Below are 12,394 nucleotides of genomic sequence, written 5' to 3' on the forward strand. Positions count from 1 at the left end.
GAAAAGGAACAATTCTTGCACTCTATGTTACCACCATGCTGCTCAGAATGATTAAAAGCCAGTTGAAGGCTACATTATATAAAACCAACCTTCTCCAGCATTGGTACCTCTGGATTTCCCAGAATCCCCCAGAATTCTACCTGACTGTTGTTGAGAATTATGGGAATTGAAAGCCACACATCCTGTTGAGCATCCTGTATTCCATCCTGGCAGGTGAAAACTGAAGGGAAACTTGCAAACTGTCAGCAGTGAACAAGTGGGAATATTTGTGGGAAATGTTTGACACTCATTGCTGTTTGCATTCATAGGGCTAACATTAAGCAAGCCTCACTCCCAACTAAATGGGTCCATGTGAGGGATTACTAGTTCCCTACACTGACAACCCCAAAATAGTTGCTGGACAGCATATGAAGTAATAGGCCTAGTTAGCAGGATTAGAGGCACATGAAACTGGTGGTCTTCACTGACAATCATGGAGTAATGCCAGAGCTACACTAAAAATCCACTGGGTAAAGTATTAATTAAGCATCCATTATCGGTACATGGTCATGGTGATTTTAAAAATGCATATCTAGCCTTCATATTTTCTTTGAAGAAACACCACTAGACACCAAATTACCTTCATTAAATGCTCATAATTATTTTGTTTGATTAGATGACATTATTTTATTTTTTCAAACCATCTCTTAATTTTATTTCTAAATACGACATCCATGAAGAAAGAAGGGGAATAAGGCAGGGAATGCTGCAAGGGAACCAATAATGGCATGGCAAAAGCAAAGGAAAAGATGAATTTAATTGCTGTCAAATCCAGTGTTCTAAACAGGATATATCTGAATAAACCTTTGTCTTGAGATCTGGCTTAAATTGATGCACAGTCATGAAGTTGCTAGTACCATATCCTATCAGTGTGATACTGAAACTGTTTGGAGGTTAACTATAGGAACTTCAATTTTCAATCAACACTTGTTGGGGCAGTTAACGGTTACCCTACTGGAAGTCATTGTATTTAGTGGTTAGTTAATAGGGCAGGTCTCCTGTCAAGCTAGTAATTGAAAGAGCTTTGCTTACTCCTGAGGAGTAATGCAGGAGTGGGGGTCTTGTAGACCTCCCAGCATCCCTCATTATTGACCATGCTGTCTGAGACTGCCAAGAATTCTAACTGGAGGTGCACAAGTTTCCAACCCCTGCACCCTGGCTTGAAGAATTTGAGCTTTCTGTATTATAAATCACAGTAACTGAATTGCACCTCCCCTATTAATAATTTACAGGCTGTTCTGTTTGCTGAATGTTTTAACACTTCTTGCTTCTTAACAGTTATCAGAATATATTAAAGTAGAGATTAATGCAGATTAATGGGGCAAAAATATGAAATGGATTTATGCTAGTAGTAGATTTACACAAGCACAATAGATGATCCAGAACTAAAATGATTACTATTGCATAATAACACCCTTGAGAAATGTACTCTCCTGTAGAACACTATTGCTCCTAATGTTAACTTTTGTACATACAAAATTCATTTTTTCATAACAGTTCTGGTTGATATGAAAGTTGCTGGTATCCAAAACATTTTAATTAGATCTTAAAACTGAAAACAGTGAGAATTTATGAAATGTTAGGTTCATGACTAGCATGAATAGCCTTGTGAGGAGTCATGGGAATGACTGCAGGGTCTCTGTGAAGATTACTCTGTCAGATAAAGTTGCTTAGATTTGCTCAGAGTTGGAATCCAGCTGTAGAGGCCCTGTGGAGACTCCTGAGGCACAGTCTTGTCTGGTTATCTGGGGAGAGTTCAAGCCTGTTGGTCCCAGTGGACAGGGTCCTCAGAGCTGTGACCTCAGCCAACTGCATCTGACCTTCCTGGTTGATTGAGGTCTCCTGGGAGGTGGCTGGTGGTTGGGTCTATGCAGTGGTGAATGCTTCCCTGGAGGAGGAGGTGGTTCCATCTGCCTTTTAAGAGGCCTTTGTCTGCCCCCTCCTTAAGAGACCATCAGTGGATCCAACAGATCTGGAAAATCTTCCTTGTTGAGAAGATGGTTGGCTTATAGCTCCAGAGGGCCTTGGTAGAAGCAGATTATCTGCATCCTTTTCAGTCAGGATTCAGGTCTGGTATAGAAGTGAAACAGCACTAGTTGTGCTTGACAATGACCTCTGACAGGCTTGGGGTGGGGATACTGCATCCATCCCAGTTCTACTTGATCTCTCAGTGGCTTTCGATACCGTTAGCCATGGTATTTCTCTGGGCCAGCTGAGGGGGTTGGGAGTCAGAGGCACAGTGTTATGGTAGTTCTCCTTTTTCCAGGCCAGTTCCAGTCAGTGTTGGTAGAGGGGAGAGGTCAAGCCTGAGGACACTGCTTTGTGGGGTGCCTCAGGGTTCTACCCTTTCCCCACTTCTGTTTAACATCTACATGAAGCCACTGGGAAAGGCCAACTGATGGCCTGGGATGTGGTATCATCAATACAGCAGTGCTGTCAAGGTCCTTTCCCAGTGCCTGGAAGATGTGAAGGTCTGGATGGGGGAGAATAGGCTTCAGCATATTCTGGCAAGACTGAGTTGCTATGGGTTTTTAGCCCACCCCCCTCCATTCTAGGGATTCTCCATCTTTATCTCTGTATTGGGGTACACTTCCCCAGTCAGAATTGGTGTACAGTTTTAGGGTCCTCTTGCACTCTCAGGTCCTGCTGAAGGAGCAAGTGGCAGCTGTGGCCAGGAAGGCTTTTGCACAGGTTTGACTTGTATATCAGCTGTGCCCATTCCTGGACTGGGAGGCCTTGCTCATGGTGATTCATGCCTTAGTCATTTCCCATTTGGATTACTGTAACACACTCTATGTGGGCTGCTCTTGAAGAGTACTCAGAAGCTGCAGCTGGTCCAGAATGCAGCAGCACAGGCAGTTTTTGGTGTTTGTTCTTATGTCCATGCAACACCTCTACATTGTGAGCTGCACTGGAGGCTACTTGCAGGATTGCCTCTTCCTATTGTTTCTGCTCACCCCCACCAGATCTAGTACAGAGGGATTGCTCCAGGTCTCTTCTATTAAACAATATCATCTTGCTGGACCCCGGAGTCATACCTTCTCAGTGGTAGCACCTGCCCTGTGAAACAGCATCCCTCCAAAGGTGGCCCCAACCTTGTTAGCCTAGATGCCTGGGTGGCTGTTTCCCCAGGTATTTGGATCAGATATAGATGAGCTCTGTTGTTATTAATTCTTTTTTTTTCCCAGTGAGTGGGGTTATTGTTTATCTTTGGGGGCGGTGGTAGATGGTTATGTGTGGCAGGCTTTGTGTTCTAATCCTGTAAGCCACCCAGAGTCACTTGTGTGAGATGGGTGTCTTTATAAATCAAATAAATAAATAAACAAACTATGAAATTTTTAGATGTATTCAGAAACTATGGAAGTACTAATTGATACTTCAGTACTTCAGTTGTTGTATTCATTCAGGTTGTTTCACTGCCTAAAACAATGATACCAACAGTTGTTTGTGTTGCATACAGTACAATGCTATAGTGTTCCAGCTAGGGCCAAGGTTTTTCCATATTCCATCTCTCCATATCATAGATAGGCAACTTTATGAGCATCTAAAATTTTAGAGGCAACAGTATGTTGTCTTTCTAGCCCATTTGTTGCCTTGCATGCACATGACAGATCCTGCCCATTTGTATTTTGGGTTTTGTGCCACTTTGATTACTTTTTAAAAGTTGGTTCTGCAACTAATTTATGTATTTGGGACTTGGTCTCTGAGTGAGATTCTTTAGCACTTGCTTTTCCATTGCATACTGCATTACTCAAAGCTTCTCTGCTTCTGATTTTCTTAGGTTCCACACTTTGCAGCTGCAGGTGATTGCTGGTATGACTATGGCACTGAAGATGTTTCCTCTTGCTTTGGTTTTTCATCTGTTGGAGGACTGGTCTTATTTAGTTAAAGCTGAACCATGCTGCTGTTGTTTGGCACAATATCTCCAAAATTCCTGCTGACTATTGAGAACTCATCTTTCTAGTTATTTAAGGTCATGTCAATATTTTCTGCTTATAAAACCAATGTAGATGCATAAAATGTCATATAAAATACAAAATCTAAAAAAATCAGAGAGTCTGATTCCAATTTATACTATATCAAATAATTAATCCAGGATTACAAAATGTGATATTTGGTTGCATTTTAGGCAGCTAACTGGCTGCTCATCTTAGAGAGTTCAGGAGCTGTGGAGTCCTTGGAGTTCTCTGAGCATGTTTCTTTTCTTTCAGTTCACTGAAGATGTTACCTAGCCGGGTAATGAAATGTTTGCAAGAAAAGAACCAAGCTCAGAGAACCCCAAGGACTCCACCGTTCAACCCTGAGCTACACATATTCACGTCTATTAATCCAGGAGGTGCAAATGCAATAGGGATGGCTTGCAGTTGAAGTAAGTGGTTACCTTTTAAATACAGTAGATTATTCAATTTAGAGTCTTAATTGCACCATCTAATTTTAGCTCAGAACCAAAGCACATGCTTTTTATCCAAAAAAATCTGTGTTCAACCATGTTCGGTGTGTATACAATAATGCAAAGCTACATGGGCTTGCTACCAATCGAAAGGTTGGTGTTTTGAGTTGGCCTAGGGACATTGTCTTTATTGAAAAGGTTGTAGCTCAAAGACAGAATACATTATTGCATGGAAAGATCCTGGGATCAATCCCTGGCATTTCCTTGGTAGAATAGGTTAAGAAAAACAAAACAAAAAACCAACAAAAACAGCTCTGAAACCTTGCAGAGCTGTTATTGGTCATTGTATAAACAAGAAGGAGATGGACCAGTTATTTGATATGGAAGCTTCTTATGTTCATTGAATGATGGAAAAAGTGCCTCCAAGAAGCACTTTAAAGTAATCTGAGTTAGACCTTTTTCTTGGAAGGTGATCTTCTACATGTCCAATTCAATGATTAAACTTCTTCAAATAAAGGAATGAAATCAAGTTAAGTCATAGGTTCTTCATGAATTCTGTTTTCTGTATAGAAGTCTCACATCAAGCATTAGGTGTGAGATGGAGATATTACCATATCATAAGCTTAGACATATATCTGAATAGGAGCTTTAATTCACAAATCAACAAACTCAGCCCTACAAATTCCCACCATGGCAGAAATGTTTCAATAATTCACCAAAAAGAATCTGAGGCTTGCTTTATTATTTTTAAATGATAAATAAGAACTTGTTTATTATTATTAAATAATAAATTTATTTAATAAATAAATATTATTATTAAATAATAAACAAGTTTGTTAATCTGAAAACTGGGTGGTTTGTTTTATCAGGAGAAGCTTTTCACTATAATAAAATAACAACAGCTAAATTTCTGAGACTATTATCTATAAGACCAAATGAATAGATAATGTTTTACACATATATATGTTTTGCATTCCATTTCCTCTTTAAATTAAAACAATAAACCATAAATGAGAACATATGGACTGCTCTCTGAAAGTATTTTTTTCCCTAGATCACCCTGAAAAAATAAGATACGCATATATCTATACCAAAATATTCAATATTTGGGAAAAATAACTAACCAAGTAAGTTGATTCTAATCATATAAGCAGGTACATACATACATTAATGCTTATGTCTCTCATTTATAAAAGAAAGAACTGATCAAATATTTCTGGAACTTCAGAAACCCTGCCAGACAACACAAATCATCATTTGGAATTATGAAGCTCATAACAGCAGCGAGACAAAGAGGCTGGAACATCGGTAGCTGCATTCCAGAGCTAGTCATATTATCTGGCAGACAGAGGCAGTTGCATCTGATGGCAGATTAAGGGTGAGGTAGAAGTGACAAGAGCAGTAACCTCTTGGTCATTCCTCACTGTGAGACTACAGAATTGTGTGTTCCATCAAGTATATTAATCAGAACACACAGAATATCAAACTTCAGGGAATTAAATAAAACTGCCATTGGTTTTAACTCTTAACACTTGCCCTACCATTATTGCCCAACCATTGCCTATAATAGGCAAGTAAGACATAGGTGTTGTAGGTAATTCAAGCATCTATAGTCTCTTCTTCTTCCCTTTTGGTAAATGGTGAAGATTGAGATTCAGGGAGCATACAAGCTAACTTGAAGCTAACTTATATTTTTATTTTTCCTACAAGATCAATACATTGATATGACCTGTTTTAGGATACATGAGAAGAGGTGACAATGTGCAGAGTTGGAGATATGCAGTGCAGCTTGATGTCAGGGAGCATGTTTGAAATTTAGGTTTTTACCCATCCTTAAGCAGGTAATTGAGAAATATATGAGTGTGAAAAGGAAAGTATGTTTATTGATTTAGAGAAAGTGTATGATAAAGTGCAGAGGCTTGAATTAGAGAATGTTTTAAGTGAATATGGAGATGAATGTTGTTTGCTGAATGTGTTAAGACCAGTGTTTGACAAAATAAGGCTTATATGAGAAGAAGCAAAATGCTTAGTAAAGGGTTTGTCACTGAGCAGTGAGTAAGCAAGACCTGTGTGATGTCTGTTTAGTTGTTCAGTATATTTGTGGATAAATGCATGAGGAATGCTTATGGTATGTTAGAGATGTATTGATTAAGTATGTGAATTTATTTGTAGTTTCATATTCAGATAGCACAGTATTTTTGACTGATAATCCATACGATTTGCACAGAATGTTAATCTGTATGACGCAACAAGGAGTATGGAACTGAAAATCGATATATATCCAAGACATATCTGCATTTGACAAAGAAAATGGAAACTGTAAGTTATACCTAAATAGTGAACAAAAATTGAGCAAATAGATACATTTGTATATTCGGTATAACATTTACTGAAAATGGGAAATTGGGAAATTTTACAATATGCAGTTGCTGGTAGAAGGTAATAGTTATAACATTGCCTGTTGCGAGAAATGAATATTTATTGAAAGAAGCAAAAATGGCTGCATATAAAAATGTGCTTCTACTCACTTTGTTATATGGATGTGAGAATTATGTCAGGAAAAACATAAATGTTGGACTGCATTATTAAAGAAGCGTGTAAAACAAAAAGATCAAGGATGAACAGGCGCTTACTATTTCTTATGCCTTTTTTGTACTTGTATAATGTTGCTTATCTTGAAAAGGAATAGTTTGTTGGCTATGTATGTGGTTATATTTGTCATCTCATGCGACGTCAAATTATTTAGCTAGGAACAAATTTCTTTAACTACAGTGGTAACTCTTAGTTGGGAATATGTATAGAAAAGTACATTCTGTTGAAATCAGTAAGATTTGTATCTTTTTTCTTTTTCTTTTCTTTAATCTTACTCTATATTATTTCCATTTTCTTTTGTGAAAATCTTTAATAAAAATTCATATATACTCTGTGTGTGTGTGTGTGTCTGTGAAATCAATAAGATTTAATATACAATGTGGGATAGGGGCAGTAAATACAAAAGTCTGAAAGTTCTAAGGGGAGACCTGAATAAGTTACAACTCACACAGCCAAACATTGGCTAATAGACCCTTTGTTCCTGTCATTTGCTTGGTATGCAAATCATGGAAACGTAAAATGACTCGCATGGCAAGCTTTAATAAAGGCTTAATATGACATCTTTAGTCCTGAACATGAGGGACTTCCATTGCTAACTGCCTGAGGGAAAGACCTGGCTTTCCCATAGTTAAAAACAGGCTTACTGTATACCAGTGTTTCTCAGCCTTGTCAGCCTGAAGATGTGTGGACTTCAACACAACTCCAACCTTGCTGGCTGAGGAATTCTGGGAGTTGAAGTCCACAGAACCTAAAGTTGACAAGGTTGAGAAACACTGGTATACAGTGTCCCAACCTGCTAGGTTATATTTCTCATATTCCTATTTATTCAAAAATAATCTACTCATGCTCAAATTGAAAAAATGTGTATGCTGCATTGAGCTGAGCAAAAATAAAGGCAGGATACACATTAAATAAATAAATAATCAAAGGACCTACTTTTTTAATGAGCTCCCCCGAATCTTTTGCAGCATTGCTTCAAGAAGAGTGTGGACCGTATTTGTCTACATAGTCCTGTCTGATTCAGTGAACTTGAAGCTTGGTATGAGTGTGTGTTGGGGAGAGGGAGAGCAGGACAGAAGAATTTGAATTAACCTGACATTTCTGAGGAAAGACCAAAAGTGAAACAAATATAGCCAGGTCTCATGAGCTTTCAGACAGTGCTTTATCTTGAGAAGTTGGCATATAGTTGGACTAGTTTCTTGGAAACACATCTTAGTTGCTGACCAAGAAAATTAGGCAGTATTCTAAAGTATACATAACTAAACTGAGAGAAAAATATTCCCTGACAAGTTCTGTGATACTACAGTTTATTTGAGCTAAAACAATATTAAACAATTACCTTAAACTATAATGAAACAATTACCGATGAACTGAGGCATTACAAACATGAACACAGCTTAGTATCAAGGGATTGTGCAAGACATTAGCCTATATACCCTGTAGCTTGCTGAGATATGTGTATGCTTAGGGAATAACGTTGACCCTGCATTGAAATATCTCAGAAAGATACATTTTTATGGCATATATATGTAAATAGCAAAATTGCCATTTTTAGAATAGGGCTTAAATCTGTTAGGACCATGCAGGATTGTGTAAATAATGTGGGCTCACTGGATTGTTCCCACACAAAAGAGCTGTTCCAATAATTCCAAACGTGTGGATACAGAGGGCTTGACTAGCTGCCACAACAGTGTACAGGGTTAACTAACAGGCACAACCCCATGCATATGCTGAACACATGGGATGATTTATATAAACATTCAAACTTCATTAACTGTTTCTGGGTTATCACTTGCTATGTTTTCTTTAGACTAGTAAATTCTTCATTCTTACATTTGGTGTGATATAACACAAATAATTTTGGTCATAAGCCTTGGCATAAGATTATGCCTCAAGGGATGTTGGAGAATTTTATTGTCTAAATTGTTAAGCAAACAAATCTTTTGCTCATACACTTCTCCACATTTTCCATGCAGTTCTTGGCTAAAAAAGAAAAGCATACAAAATGTTTTGGGGAAAATAATGCCAAATTGCATATTTTAGGGGAAATGGAAATGAAATAAATGGGTAGGAATTATTGAACACTTGTAAAACTGACATGGGCCAGAATGTGTGTGTGTGCACGTGCGTGTGTGTGTATGAATTTCCAAAGCAACATTTAAAAATAGATAATGGGAAGTGCATAATGTGTTTATGTATTGATACATACATATATTTGTAGATACACTTCCCAGTATCTATTTTAAATGTTGCTTTTGATTTTATCTTCAGTGTTTCTTTTGAATTCTTTATTGAAGTATTTAAGTTTTTGGCTTAATGTTTTGTTCTGCAAAAAAACCAAATGACAATAGTGGCTATGGATTTTGCCAGAACCCCCAGATTCCATGTCTGATGTGGATGTTTTAGTTCCATGGGTGGAAAAAAGTTTCTCAGGAGGCATCCTATATCCAATTCTCGGGGGGAGCATTTGGCCACTAGTTGTGCATACACATACAAAGAGACTTTTTCAGAGAGAGAGAAAAAGTCTGTGTTTAGATGCACACAGGAGATTTGTGGAGAAAAGTGTGATAACTATTGTAAAATTAATGTGCTTTGTAACAGGCTGGAGAGGCTCCTTCATTGCAAAGGTTAGGCTGACAAAAGGAAATGGCTGAATTGGGGGGGGGGGGGCAGCTTATTAGCTTCACACCTTGTTGTATTCAAAATGTGTTTAGTCCTGGAGCAAAGTACTCTGAACTCTGAATTCTCCAAGTCCCATATGCAAGCCCACCACACAAGGAAATGTGTGTTTGTCTATTGTAGCAAAGAAAACCACAGAGATATGTAGATATTAAATAGAAATTCTGCAATTTCTGCTCCTGTCTGTGCTCCTGTCCTCTGAAGATGCCAGTCACAGATGCTGCCGAAACGTTAGGAACCAAAACTTCCAGAACACGGCCACACAGCCCAGAAGACCCACATCAGAAATTCTACAAATTATCAAAATGCTCCAAAGAGCTGTGGTTCACTATTACACTACAGAATTTTTCTTTTATTACAGAGCCATTCTTGCTTTTAGTTGTGACCTTCTTGGGGCTATGCTACATTTTGCTTTGGTATCAGAAACAATGACATTTGAATTATTCATTTATTTTTGTTTGTGTTAATTGACTAGGAAGGTCATTGTTTCCCCATAACCATCCTTTCATATTGCTAAGATAAAAATGTTAGGTTTTGCCACTTTTTCAGCCACAGAATCATATTGGAAGGGACTATTTAGGGCATTAGATCCAATCCTCTGCTCAGTACAGGAATCTGAATTAAAGCATCCTTCACATATAGTTGTCTGGCCTCTGTTTGAACACACCCAATGAAGGGTAGCTCACTATTTCCCTAACTAAGACATGGTGATTATTCTGGATAAACTGAAAGGGCACAATCTTATGAAGAAAAGGGAAATGAGATGCTTGTTATGGGGACTTTTGGTAAGTTTATTTCTTCAGGGCTTGACTGGGGCTGTCAGCTTAGTGAGGTAGTCCAGACAGGAAGCACAACCAGATGGACTAATTCCACTTTATTGTAAAGTTACATTAACAGAATCTTGCAAGTCTGAAAGCACATTTCTCCCCCGTGCCTTTACAGCCAAAGAAACTAGGGAGGGTCCCTTCTGCGATGTTTGCCACACCCACATTCCTTTTGCCCGCTAAGCTGCCTCTTGCCTGACTGTTCCCCTAGCTGTGGCTCTTCCCTCTGTCTCCCAAGGTCATTCCCACATACCATTAGGGTTTCTTTATTAATTTTTACATACAAAAATATCACATAGTTCTACTGATAAAATACATATGTGTCCCACTTTGTATGGGCTGTTCTGTATAATAACTAATGGTGGACTAGATGCCTACAAAACCTTGTTTCCAAGAAAGCAGGTTAGCTCAGCTGAATTCACAACACCAGAGCTTTCTTGTGTGTATATTATGGCTACATTCCTCACATTTTACCGAAGTGCTGTTTGGTTTGGGTTAGCAGGATGTTTAGTACTCCTTGTGTTGAAAGATGAATTGCTTTATTGGCCAGGAAACATAATAAATCTGTGGGTTTGTTGCACCCATGCTCTCCTTTTCAGTGTAGAATATGGCCCCAAACAGCTGCTACCAAATAAAATAAAAAAGAAGATGCAGCATCTGTAGAAAATGATATAGAGTTAGTGGTTCAGGGCCACTACAATTAAGAAATCTGATTTGGGAAGGTCAGCAAGCAAGTCATCATGAAATAGAAGAATCTGTGAAACATTTCAACTAGCAATGAACTACTCTCAGCGTATCCACTGATCTAAACACACAAGTAATTGGTGGTGATAGTTGTGGGTATTCATATTTGACTAAATGCCATGGTTGCTTATTTTGAAATGACGGAGGAAGCAAATGAGTCTCCTCATGCTTTGACTGCAGTGATCCTCCTCATCAAATTCACTCAAGATGCAGCCACTGGAGAGAAAACAATGACTAACACTTGAAAGCTGCTTCATTATTGTTATTTATATACTGATGAACTGAGCAACCGTACCAAGCAATGTAGAAAGAAAATGAACGAAAGACCAGTTTTTCATTTTATGACAGAAGACCTTTGCCACATCCTTTTACAAAAAGCAGGGTGCCTGAATTTCTCCCTTATTCATCCAGAATGCTGAGATAGCTCTACAACATAAGAAAACCAACTGTCAGTTCACTGTCACCATTTTTAATTCAGATGTAAAGCATGCTAAAATTGTCCAACCAAGTTGGATCCCCTGTGGAAGAGAAAATGAGTATTATACTATTCTTCCATGGACATCTAATCAATAGGAATTGCAACTTGGTCATGATAACCTTCTATAACTTTGTTTCTACAATTTTACCCTGAACCTACTGCTAAGAAGCTTGATGATCTCTCTCTCTCTCTCTCTCTCTCTCTCTCTCTCTCTCTCTCACTCTCTCTCTCTCCCCTCACTGCATATTTGTCTTGTAATGAAAGGGAAACTGCTCCAGCCTCTGCATCTTTTTGGTTATTCATTTTCATTGCCACTTTTTCCTAATCTACAATATGCTTTTTCAGATGAAGTGCTCAGAGCTATAAATCATGTTCTAAAGGTATCCAATACATTGATTTATAATTCTAAACCCTTTTCTTAATAATCCTAGTGTGAAATGTGCATTTTGCATTGCAGCCATACAATGATTTGGTGTTTTAATTTAACTAGCAATGAAGCGGGATAAGTGAAAGAGGAGAGAGGCCCAGAAGGAGAGTTAGCATCACACAGAACTATCAGAACACATAGTTTTAAAATTGTTTCCAGTATCATTTGCCATTTCAGGTCTTCTTTTTTACAGATGTATTCTATACTGCTACTCCCACTGA

This window comes from Python bivittatus, unplaced genomic scaffold, assembly GCF_059951505.1.
Source record: "Python bivittatus isolate LINGU-HERP-01145 unplaced genomic scaffold, Pbiv_v1 ctg000610_np1212, whole genome shotgun sequence".
Taxonomy (NCBI): Eukaryota; Metazoa; Chordata; class Lepidosauria; order Squamata; family Pythonidae; genus Python; species Python bivittatus.